Source organism: Pseudophryne corroboree, chromosome 3 (genome assembly GCF_028390025.1).
Source record: "Pseudophryne corroboree isolate aPseCor3 chromosome 3, aPseCor3.hap2, whole genome shotgun sequence".
Taxonomy (NCBI): domain Eukaryota; kingdom Metazoa; phylum Chordata; class Amphibia; order Anura; family Myobatrachidae; genus Pseudophryne; species Pseudophryne corroboree.
In genome coordinates, this window is record NC_086446.1 from 177,421,526 (window position 1) to 177,433,753 (window position 12,228).

At 43.8% G+C, this 12,228-nt stretch overlaps 1 protein-coding gene and 1 pseudogene across 1 annotated transcript in view; both read left to right on the top strand.

The window, feature by feature from the left end:
• The window catches only part of LOC135055042 (homeobox protein MSX-2-like), a 368,401-nt gene that overhangs the window by 88,526 nt on the left and 267,647 nt on the right, over positions 1 to 12,228 (top strand). The window lies entirely within an intron of this gene.
• Positions 5,239 to 5,357, top strand: LOC134897120 (5S ribosomal RNA; annotated as a pseudogene).

The following is a 12,228-nucleotide window of genomic DNA, read 5'->3' on the forward strand; positions in this document are numbered from 1 at the left end:
GGAGAAGATGATGTTCATTAAAATGAATTATAATCAATTCCTCCGCGGAGACATTGACCAGCAGCAATTGCCTCCACAAAGTACACAGGGAGCTGAGATGGTGGATTCCAGTGGGGACGAATTGATAATCTGTGAGGAGGGGGATGTACACGGTGATATATCGGAGGGTGAAGATGAGGTGGACATCTTGCCTCTGTAGAGCCAGTTTGTGCAAGGAGAGATTAATTGCTTCTTTTTTGGGGGGGGTCCAAACCAACCCGTCATATCAGTCACAGTCGTGTGGCAGACCCTGTCACTGAAATGATGGGTTGGTTAAAGTGTGCATGTCCTGTTTTGTTTATACAACATAAGGGTGGGTGGGAGGGCCCAAGGATAATTCCATCTTGCACCTCTTTTTTCTTTTCTTTTTCTTTGCATCATGTGCTGATTGGGGAGGGTTTTTTGGAAGGGACATCCTGCGTGACACTGCAGTGCCACTCCTAGATGGGCCCGGTGTTTGTGTCGGCCACTAGGGTCGCTAATCTTACTCACACAGCTACCTCATTGCGCCTCTTTTTTTCTTTGCGTCATGTGCTGTTTGGGGAGGGTTTTTTGGAAGGGACATCCTGCGTGACACTGCAGTGCCACTCCTAGATGTGCCCGGTGTTTGTGTCGGCCACTAGGGTCGCTAATCTTACTCACACAGTCAGCTACCTCATTGCGCCTCTTTTTTTCTTTGCGTCATGTGCTGTTTGGGGAGGGTTTTTTGGAAGGGCCATCCTGCGTGACACTGCAGTGCCACTCCTAGATGGGCCCGGTGTTTGTGTCGGCCACTAGGGTCGCTAATCTTACTCACACAGCTACCTCATTGCGCCTCTTTTTTTCTTTGCGTCATGTGCTGTTTGGGGAGGGTTTTTTGGAAGGGCCATCCTGCGTGACACTGCAGTGCCACTCCTAGATGGGCCCGGTGTTTGTGTCGGCCACTAGGGTCGCTAATCTTACTCACACAGCTACCTCATTGCGCCTCTTTTTTTCTTTGCGTCATGTGCTGTTTGGGGAGGGTTTTTTGGAAGGGACATCCTGCGTGACACTGCAGTGCCACTCCTAGATGGGCCCGGTGTTTGTGTCGGCCACTAGGGTCGCTTATCTTACTCACACAGCGACCTCGGTGCAAATTTTAGGACTAAAAATAATATTGTGAGGTGTGATGTGTTCAGAATAGGCTGAAAATGAGTGTAAATTATGTTTTTTGAGGTTAATAATACTTTGGGATCAAAATTACCCCCAAATTCTATGATTTAAGCTGTTTTTTAGGGTTTTTTGAAAAAAACACCCGAATCCAAAACACACCCGAATCCGACAAAAATAATTCGGTGAGGTTTTGCCAAAACGCGTTCGAACCCAAAACACGGCCGCGGAACCGAACCCAAAACCAAAACACAAAACCCGAAAAATTTCAGGCGCTCATCTCTAGTTTTTGTAGCAGAAAAGTGTCAAAACACTAAAAAAAAAAAAAAAACTGCCAACTTTTTTGTGTCCTTTTGACCTGTCGTCCTTTCCACTACCTACCTATTCCATGTCTACCTTTTGACCCTGTCGACCTTTTGCATGACGATCAATTAGGGTCGACTTAATGACTGTTGACCTTTTTAGTGTAGATCTAATGATCCACACCCATACTAAGGTTAGCTTCTATCTATATTAGCATATAGTCATGATTGCAAACGGCAAAAGATAGCAACAGCAATCTCAAGAACAACAATATCTGAATTAGGCCTTATGGGTGGGATGCACCAAGTTTAAAAATACAGGCAAACCTCAGAAAACGTAGCTTTCGGTGGTTTGGCCGCTTATCACATATGCGACATGCCCCAGAATGCGATAGGTTCCTGGGCTTGGATGCGGTGGACAACTCCATCTTTAGATAGGGTTGCTCTATAGAGGCCTATGGGCTCTATCCCAAATCCCTCTCACCCCCCCCCCCCCCACACACACACACACACACTTCACCACCCTTGTCAGCTGCACAGGCAGAAGTAGCGACATCAGCAAAAGGTCTGGGCTCATAGGCGCAGCTATAGTGGGTGTAAGGGAATATTCTTTATTTATTTATTTATTACCAGTTATTTATATAGTGCACACATAGGGACCTGTCCGATGAGGTCACTGTGAAGCAGGTGGGCAGGCTCATATACTGTCCAATATATGCCAAGAACCTCAAATATTATATTATGGTTATAATAATTTTAATGGTGTATGGTGCACCTGCACCCTTTGTTCCTATGTTGTAGTATTACAGTACTTAGTCCCAGCAAGGTAGCACATCCTATTACAATAAGCTAGAGTGTGCAGTCCAGGCCCCGTTTCCATATAGTCTATATTATGTGTGTGTATACACACCTGAGAGATTGGGACAGCCCTCATCTCTGGATTAGCACCCCACCCACTGCCTCTCAGGCTTTTAAACAGGGAACCAGCACATTCTGACTGCACAAAAGACATAGGTATGATCCTTTTAATTATATACAAAGTCAGTTTGGGGGTGAGCTTTTGGGGTGTGGAGCTCCCTATATTGCTCTGGCTGGGCCACCTTGGGGCATCACCACCTTACATTTACTTTTAACACTTATATCACATTGTGTTTGTTTTATATTTATGTAGCTTTTTTCCCATATTTTTTAAACTTATAACACTGCTCAGCTAAACTTCACATTCTAACACTCTGACACTTTACTGCTGTCCTCTTCTTTTCTTTCACATTCAGCAGCCTCTTTCATTTGCTTAACACTGATCTTTCACTCCTATCCTTTTTCTGTGTGATGCCCTGGGGTGTTTTGGCTGGGGTGGTCTGGGGGTGCTCTGCGTCCCGGAGGTGAACCCCTATAGTGTTAGGGACCTGTCCGATGAGGTCACCGTGAAGCAGGTGGGCAGGCTCATATACTGGCCAATATATGCCAAGAACCTCAAATATTATATTATGGTTATAATAATTTTAATGGTGTATGGTCCACCTGCACCCTTTTTCCTATGTTGTAGTATTACAGTACTTAGTCCCAGCAAGGTAGCACATCCCATTATAATAAGCTAGGGTGTGCAGTCCAGGCCCCGTTTCCATATAGTCTATAGTGCACACACATCCTGCAGTGCTTTACAGAGAATATGTAGCCATCCACATCAGGGATGCCACTGCTAAGGGGCCCAGAGGCTTAAGAGGCCTCAGCTCATATAGTCATCTAGCAAGTTCCCAGAACTGGCTGCTAAGAAAATTGGGTGTGAATCATGCCCGAGCCTGAAAGGGGGAACTCTCCCTTTCCCTCTCCCTCTCAGTAAAGCTCCACATTGATATGATCCATCTCCCACAATCCTGTTTCATGGTCAAAGACACAGCTGATATAATCAGTAAGACCAAACCTGTTGGAGAGTAGTCTTCTCCTTGTTTACAGCCTTTGTGAAGCTAAGGGACTGGAATTGAGCTCCGGGATTGGGACTGTCACAGAAAGGAACAGTCTGCCTAAATTAAGATCTTCATTCAAAGTGGAGTGTCCTGCATTAGGAAGTATCCCCTCTGGTAGGAGCCGTTTGGTCACCACTCCCTATGCGGTATTAGTTTCATAGGGAGGAGTAAGTCTGCCTGGCTAAGATGGCGGTGTATACCCGAGACATAGTTTCTTTAACTGCTATCCACGCTTGTTGGTGGAAGGGAGCTCCAAGGCTGGTTCGGGACTCCTTGTGGTGACACCCTTCATGGGTGACCTGACATTTTCCCTGCTGGTGATTTCCGAATTAGTTGGGCTCTATGTGATGGGTCCAACTTCACTGTCAGCCTTCTGACTTGCCCCACCACAGATGTGATCCAGTCTCCCCACCTCTCACAACCCATGTTCTCAGTGCATACCTTTTAGTAAACTAGTATCTCTACAGCTGACATACTAATCACCTCCAGCTGACGATTTGAGCCGAAGGTGCAATATGGATTCAGTTTTTTATCTCGGTGCTGTAATCTTGTCCCTATTATGCCTCCCAAAAGATCCATTCTTTCGCCAGTGGCCTTTTCCAGCCAGACGTTGACCCATAACTACAGCTTTGTCACTGGTGCCTCGTTACCTGCTTCTGCTACCAGTCCTGATTCGAGAGATACCTATTGCTTGCTGCTAAATTCTGGTATGGACCAGGACTTCAAAATGGATCTCACTCACTTAAATTTGAACTTTCTACTATAGGAAGCCGTGCTAATCACCTGGAAGGTAAGATGGAAGAATCTGGTGCTTCACATACCAATTTCATTTCTACTCATGACCAACAGTCCATAGTGAAGACGTTTAGGGACAAGATGGCGGACATGGAAGATTGCTCCCTAAGAAATAATATTAAACTCCAGGGATCCTGACTCCGTCTCCAATTCAAATTTGTTGGACTACACTATGACTCTCTTCCACAAGTTGCTACCCAATGTCTTTGATAAAGGCCTCCTCTTCAAACATATTCACCATCTCCCTAAGACTAAGTCAAGTTTCTGAGTCCCTATCTCAAGGTTGCTGAGGGTTTAAGTCAGGGCATCTATAATCATAAAACTATGGGGGTAATTCTGAGTTGATCGCAGCAGGAACTTTGTTAGCAGTTGGGCAAAACCATGTGTAGTGCATGGGAGGCAGATATAACATGTGCAGAGAGAGTTAGATTTGGGTGGGTTATTTTGTTTCTGTGTAGGGTAAATACTGGCTGCTTTATTTTTACACTGCAATTTAGATTGCAGATTGAACACACCACACTCAAATCTAACTCTCTCTGCACATGTTATATCTGCCTCCCCTGCAGTGCACATGGTTTTGCCCAACTGCTAACAAAGTTCCTGCACCAATCAACTCAGAATTACCCCCTATATACAGTGGTAAAGAAAAAAAAGTCTCTAATAAAGGGAAAATTTGGTGCAGAAAAACATAAAATTGCCAATATGCCATTCACCATACAAAATGGCAAGGAAAGGCCCAAGCCTTGGCCTTTATTTATGAGTGGTGGTTCTTCTGGCTCTCATGATGAGCCCTTCTTACTCAGAGTCTGGAAGATGTGTCAAAAAAATTAAAACCACCAAGGCAGTAGAACAAAATGTATGTTCAGAAGTGTCACACATCCCTGAGGAGAGTCTAAGGGGTATATTTGCTAAATTGTGGGTTTTTAGAAGTGGAGATGTTGGAAACCGAGACCACTTTCTTTCTCATTTAGGTGCACTGTCATTAGTGTTCCAATTAACTCAGTTCATCTTTCTACTACCATACCTCACTGCATATGCCCAATCACATCTGATCTTGGAAGCCAAACAGTGGCGGGCTGGGTTAGTACTTGGAAGGGTGACCTCCAAAGAATACTAAGAGTTGTAGACATTCATGAACAATATGGATGCGTAAATCAGATATAACACTAACAGCAGGATCACCACTTTTCTTTCTTCATACTTTCTATAAAAATTTGCCATTCTTAGCCATTCTTCAATCTGTATGCTTTACCGCATGAGTAATACTACTAACTGATTACAGCAGGCGGAGCAGTACGGTTACTAAGAAACCTGCCTGGATTCTGAATATATGGTGCAGTACTAAACGGGTGTTTAGGCTCTCCTGAGTGTTGACTGACCCATTGGGGTCTTATCAATACAGCTTTTTCTGTACTGGTCTGAATGAAATAGATGTAGAACTGATTGTGTTTACATTGTTTCAATGTACGTTACAGACAGTTGGACTAGAACATATATTGTTTTTTAACTTTTGCTTATTTGTTTAAATTGCAAAAAAATATTTTGCACTTTGTTGGTTGGATACAAATTTATTTTATATTTGAAACAATAAAGGTTACTTACTAATCCATACTAAATAACACATGGTATTTACCAAGTGAACGTATGGAGTACCATAAGGGTACGCACGTTGCGTAGCAATCGCTTAGCCGAGGTCGAGACGCTCAAGCGTCACGTTCGCTCACGGCCAAGAGATCACGGGCAGGCACACTATTGGCTGCCGACTAACGTAATGATTTGCTATAGCGATGCGAACGCTCGAGACCACGAGGAGATCACCAGCGGCGCAGACGCTCACAATGTTAAACCTTTGTAACTATACCATAAAACAGTGTATTATGCAGTAAACCTTGGTGCAGAGATTGAGTGTAGATGCAACACCGTGTAACCTTATTAACTTAAAAGCTGTTCGAGCGTCACCGACGCTCTGAGAATACTTAACACTATAAGAAATACACAAATACCGTGCTTAGGGTCTAACGCCTAATATGAATGTTATACTTGAAAAAGAATAATACAATTACAAGTCATACACTACAATATAACATAGACTAACTAACCAGATAACTACACAGTAAATACAATACAATACTATTACGTTTAAGAGAATACTAGAGAAAGAGAAAAGAGAGAGAGAGATATGGCCCATAATAACAAGAAAGACAATATGATTGCGGAGAAAACTTACGCACAAGGGGAACGATCGCATGCGCCTCTGGACATCCAGCTCCCGATTTTCAGCAATGAGAACCGTTGAAGAGTGAGCTGGATGTGATCGGCTTGTCTATTTATGCCCCACACACAATACAATTCAATGGTCCCTACAATCTCATTGTTCATTGGACACAGGAATTCCTCCTCGCATTATAACAAAAGGTCATAGGTTGATTCATACAGGTGGGCTGTGACGATTTCCAACTGCTCAGGTGGGTGGGGAACTGGGTTTCCCGCCGCATGGATAAGTAAGTGCAAATAATAGTAAATGGACATAAACTTCTTATGTCCATAACTATTCGCACGAGCGATTAATCCGCTTCAAACCAACACCGGAATATTGCTAATTAAATACTCTTCCGATGGATACTAAACACCACTGTATTACTCCTGTCTGACCCTTTGTATCAAACAAAGAGGGATTTCTCTGTCCACGAACATGCTACATTAACTAAACTTTCAGATTCTATCAAAGGGATCATAATCTACAAAATACATTATATAGTGAAAATATGTAACGATTGAGTCGCACGCTACGAACACATGAACTCTACCGTAAATGCACATACTGCGCGCCCGCGGGTGCCCGCAACAGCGAGTATGCGCACGCACGGGAGAGCGCACGCATGCGCAGCGCGGACCTGTATGAGGTGCAAATATGGCAGTGTGCATCGTGATATTTTTCTGACTTTGACAGTCCACCCTTTGGCAGTCAACAATAACTGCCACTTCCTAAAACATTTCAAAAAGAGAAAAATATATGTCAGGGGTTAATACATTTACATGGTTGGGTAGGGGAGGAGAGGAGAAGGTAGGAAAAGGGTATGACCTAGTGAGATAGCAGAGGCATGTGTGTATGAATCCGTGTTTGGGGGTCATGTCTCATCGTGCCGTACGTGTTTTAAATCAAGCTTCGAGGCATTGCGAAGTATACATTTGAATTCCTTCTTATCCCGTGGTACGGGTCTGTGGATGGGCTGTCAAACTTTACCGAGCTCTTTTCGGCTGTGGTTGTAACAAATGGGGAGCACATTTTAGTTGATGATACATGAATGGGGGAATATGTGATTGCTGATATCTGTGCCTGTATTCCCTATCGACTATGTGTGTAATTACCTGAAGGTTGTAGAGATGAAGAAAAGACATAATTACGGTAAATGCAGTGGTATTCTATGTCAGGTAAATGAACATTTGTCGGTTGAAGTCTTGTTCGGTGTCTGTTGAATGCAGTCTTCTTTGTGCTTTTGCCAAAAGGCGTGTGGGCAAAAAGCTTTGTCAATGTCCATAGATTTACAAAAGTGTTGGGCTAGCGTAATTTTAAAATTTCTAGGGAAACTGGGGATCTATGGCAAAGTTCATCAAATATCTGTGTATAAGGTTGTCAAAACTTCTTCTTTAATCCATCAGTTGTCTGTATACAGGATCATCAAATTCCTCGTCCAAGTGGGTCTTTTTACCTTGGAGAAAACGGAAAAACAGGTGAAAGAAACGGACCGTAGAAATCGCATTTTCATCACATCATTGTTTCTACATTTGGGTCATAAATCAAATCCATTGGAATTACAATTTCCTCACTCCTTAAACTCATCACCCTGGTACTTCGTTTACACTTCGTTAAAGCCTGACCGCATCTAAATATCAAGCCAATCGTTATGATAACACCTAAGATACATAGGAGAAACTTCCCAACATCCATTATGACTCCTTGAGCCCATTCTCCTAAACCAGTGTACCAATTTCGCGGGTTCAACCATGACACCCAACCAGTCAGCTCATTACCTACAGCAGCAAGAGTGAGATTGTGTCTCCTGCGAAATTCCCACTTCAGTTGGAGAATATCGTCCATCTTTTGGTCTATGACCTCGACCGGGTCCTCGGTACTATTTGTAATATATGTGCAACATTTCACGCCGTACTGCGTTGCCAGTGTGACACAATATCCACCTGTCACTGCCGTGAGATAATTGAGAATCATTCTATGCTGAACCAGTTCTGTTTTATAAGCTTGAAGTTCTCTTCCAGTATACCTAAACGTGTCATCATACATTTCTGTGATATTGTCTAACAAATTTGCGAGCGCAGATATGTATTTATAATTCAACACTCCTCTGGCGGTGCGAGTGATGTCTAACGCGATTAGAAACTGAATCCCGGTGGATTCATGGATCATGTCAGAGGCCGGATGCTCTGTTCTTTCTATCAGGTGCCGTTTAACTACGTGCTCGTAATGGGTGTGAGTATAAGGAGCTTGGGCAACACGGTGTATATCTTTAATTTTGGCATGTGATACAGTCATTACTTCAGGCAGTACTTTTCCAATATAGCACAATCCTTCAGAGTTTGGGGCAAGCCACTTATACGCCTTCCTCCCGCATATGAAATATGCATCATCGGGGAGAACATATGGGACGGAGTAGGACATAACCATATTACACATCTTCCATGTGAAATCTCCTAACCCTAATTCTCCCATCTGTCTAGTACACGTATCAGCTTGTACGATATGTGCACAGTATCCTGGTGATACCTCTCCAACTCTCGTAATCCTATTTCCTAGGGTATACCTATATCGGAAAGATTTTCCTCTACTGGCTATGTGGCGTATAAGCTCTGTATCTGTCGGCATTCTATCTGCTCTATATGAAAAGGTCATGGTTTGGTTACTCCATGACACTTCCCAATTTCCCGGCTTTCGGGGATTGGAAATGTTAAAACATATGAGGGATCTATCCACATGATATTGGTGGAGCTTCAAACTAGGAGGACTGGAGATATTAAACCTCCTGTCCACCGGCCTCCCACCACTTAGCTCAAGTACCTCCCCTATCGTTAAAGGAAATGGTACTAGTCCTGATTTGCTATGACCTTGAGGTACTTGAGAGCATACCCAACAATCTGTTTGATTTAACACACTACCCACTAAGGAGTGATAGTCACTCAAGGGATGCCGGTCCATGTGGATATTAAAACTGGATTGGCATTTCTTGATGCATCCATCCTCAACTACATTGTCACAGAGCCTACAGATACAGTTTTCTTCAGCTAACAATCCTTCACAATTCCTTCTATGGTCAATGCTATCGGATCGTTTTCTGATACTCGCCTTTGCTTGTTGATTATGTTGTTTTCGGAAAACTACGCCTCCATCTCTGTCATCAGAACCCATTCCAGAACCTCTCTCGACCTCCATGGCACTCTCGCCGGAACAGACTGCTCTGGTCAACATCATGGTCAACAGGAAAATCCGGATCACAGTCTCTTGGGGCAAGTCCATCTTAGGAGGAAACGAAGAAGAATGAGAAGGGGAAAAAAATAATTTGAGGGAGAGGGGATAAGAAGTGGAGAAAAACAATAAAAGGGAAACGGGGATCGACAACTGCTTTTGATCTTGTGATTCTCGATGCTCAGGTGCCGCCTCAGTCCTCCTGGAACAGACACTCCAGTGATACAACTTCCTCTACCGTCTGTTCCTTATCACGGGACCTCTCTGGATCAGCAACCTTCTTACAATGGGACGAATGAACCCAAGTCTCTCTCTCGGCAACTTTCAATGCTGTAGTGCTAGTCAATAAGACTTGGTATGGTCCTTCCCATCTGTCAATAAGGCAACCTGAGCGTAGAAAATTCCATATCATTACATAATCCCCAGGTTCAATGTCATGACAATTACTATCTGGTAAATCAGGAATCACATTACGTACCTTGCCGACCCGACTGGTCGGTTTACTGAATCAACCCGAACCGAGGTTGATCGCCCCCTTCCTGAACAATTGGCCCCCATAACTTGCAGGCGTTGCTTTCACCACCTCTGACCTTCAATCAGGGTCTTCAGCGAACCCTTACAAAAACCAAAATGTTCACGATAGGCTGACGGTGGCGGTTTACCGAGTACCCCACTCACTCGCCCACGCCGACCGATACGACCCACACACTGCCTTAGCGCTGGCGTACTCGACCCAGGGCCCCTATGAACCTCTATTTACTGGAACATGCGAGGGATATCCGCAGAACACTTACTCTTTCCAGTAACTATTGGTTGTTGGACAATTCCTGAGTGACCAGCGAACTTCCCTTCAGAAAATAAAAAATTACACAAATCACATCAGAGTGTACAAACAAATAGTTTTATGACCGGGTTCGTACACAAATGGTACTGGTCAGATTAACTAATGTACACAATTACGTGCGGTACAATCGTTCAGCACATAAGCAACTAATCTTATGTACTGAGCGACCAGTGGAATCGAAAATTTCGGCTGCGAATTCCTTCAGCCAGAGCTTTATTGGCCTATATGGGTTTTGCACCAACCCCCTGGGTTGTGCCCTTTTCTCTTATTTATGGCAGACTTCTTAGTCTGCTGTACCTGGACCTCCTGGTCTATACCTCCTGGTCTGTAGTATGACCTCCTGGTCTACTATACTCTACTGCTCAAATTTTATATTTAACAAGGGATGCCTCCCTCGCCACCATGTACGACACTTACATGCATGTACCTCTGCGAGAACTCGACTTCTTGTGGTTCAACCTGGAAAATTGTATAAACTTATATATACAAAACACTCACTCACCACACGTACACTTTTGTTTCTATTTCTATTTCTGCGCAGAAATTTTCTTTAGACCAGATGTGTTGTGAATTTGGAGAAGGATCTGTTAATCTAAATTTCGGACACTAAAATAGACTTGCGCTACTTACCGCCTATTGCGCTATTTATCGCCTGTTGCGCTATTTATCGCCTGTTGCGCTATTTATCGCCTGTTGAAAATCAACACTATCGTGTGGCTTGAGTTACGTGGGCGTACCCAGACGCTCCGTTGCGTAATTTACGCTGCGTGCGTCGGCCTTTGAGTTGCGTACGCGAGTCTCACCCTTTGTTAGAGACACGTGTACGCAAAGCAAATATCCACCGCAACACAACTAACACATTTATCAATGTAGATGATTCTCGATCGTCTACCGCGCAACACACCAATCTCTCCTTATACCTTAGGTAGAGTTGCGTGTGGGCTTTACACTTTAACTATGAAATAGCGACAAATCTCTTTTAGCACGTTTTATCAATTATAAAATGGCAAACAGGAGAGTGATATATGAAAATACACTAATGAAAAAGAAATGCAGATATGTGCGTGCGTGCGTACGCAAGACAGAAATAAACAGTTTTAAAAGACACTAGCGTGTTGTTCTTACCTCCGGTTCCGGATTCCTTCAGCACCCTTTACTAAGCGAAGCAGACGCTTATCCAAACAGCACTACGAGGAATATGACCTCCCGCCCTTTGCTGCTGGATAATGTCTGCTGAAATTACCTAGCAGAGATATGTGAAGGACAGGACGAGCCGCCAATTGATAAAGCTAAATATTTATCTTATTTAAAACCCTTTAAGAGGTCTAAGAACACTGTACGCTATTGACGTATGGAGTACCATAAGGGTACGCACGTTGCGTAGCAATCGCTTAGCCGAGGTCGAGACGCTCAAGCGTCACGTTCGCTCACGGCCAAGAGATCACGGGCAGGCACACTATTGGCTGCCGACTAACGTAATGATTTGCTATAGCGATGCGAACGCTCGAGACCACGAGGAGATCACCAGCGGCGCAGACGCTCACAATGTTAAACCTTTGTAACTATACCATAAAACAGTGTATTATGCAGTAAACCTTGGTGCAGAGATTGAGTGTAGATGCAACACCGTGTAACCTTATTAACTTAAAAGCTGTTCGAGCGTCACCGACGCTCTGAGAA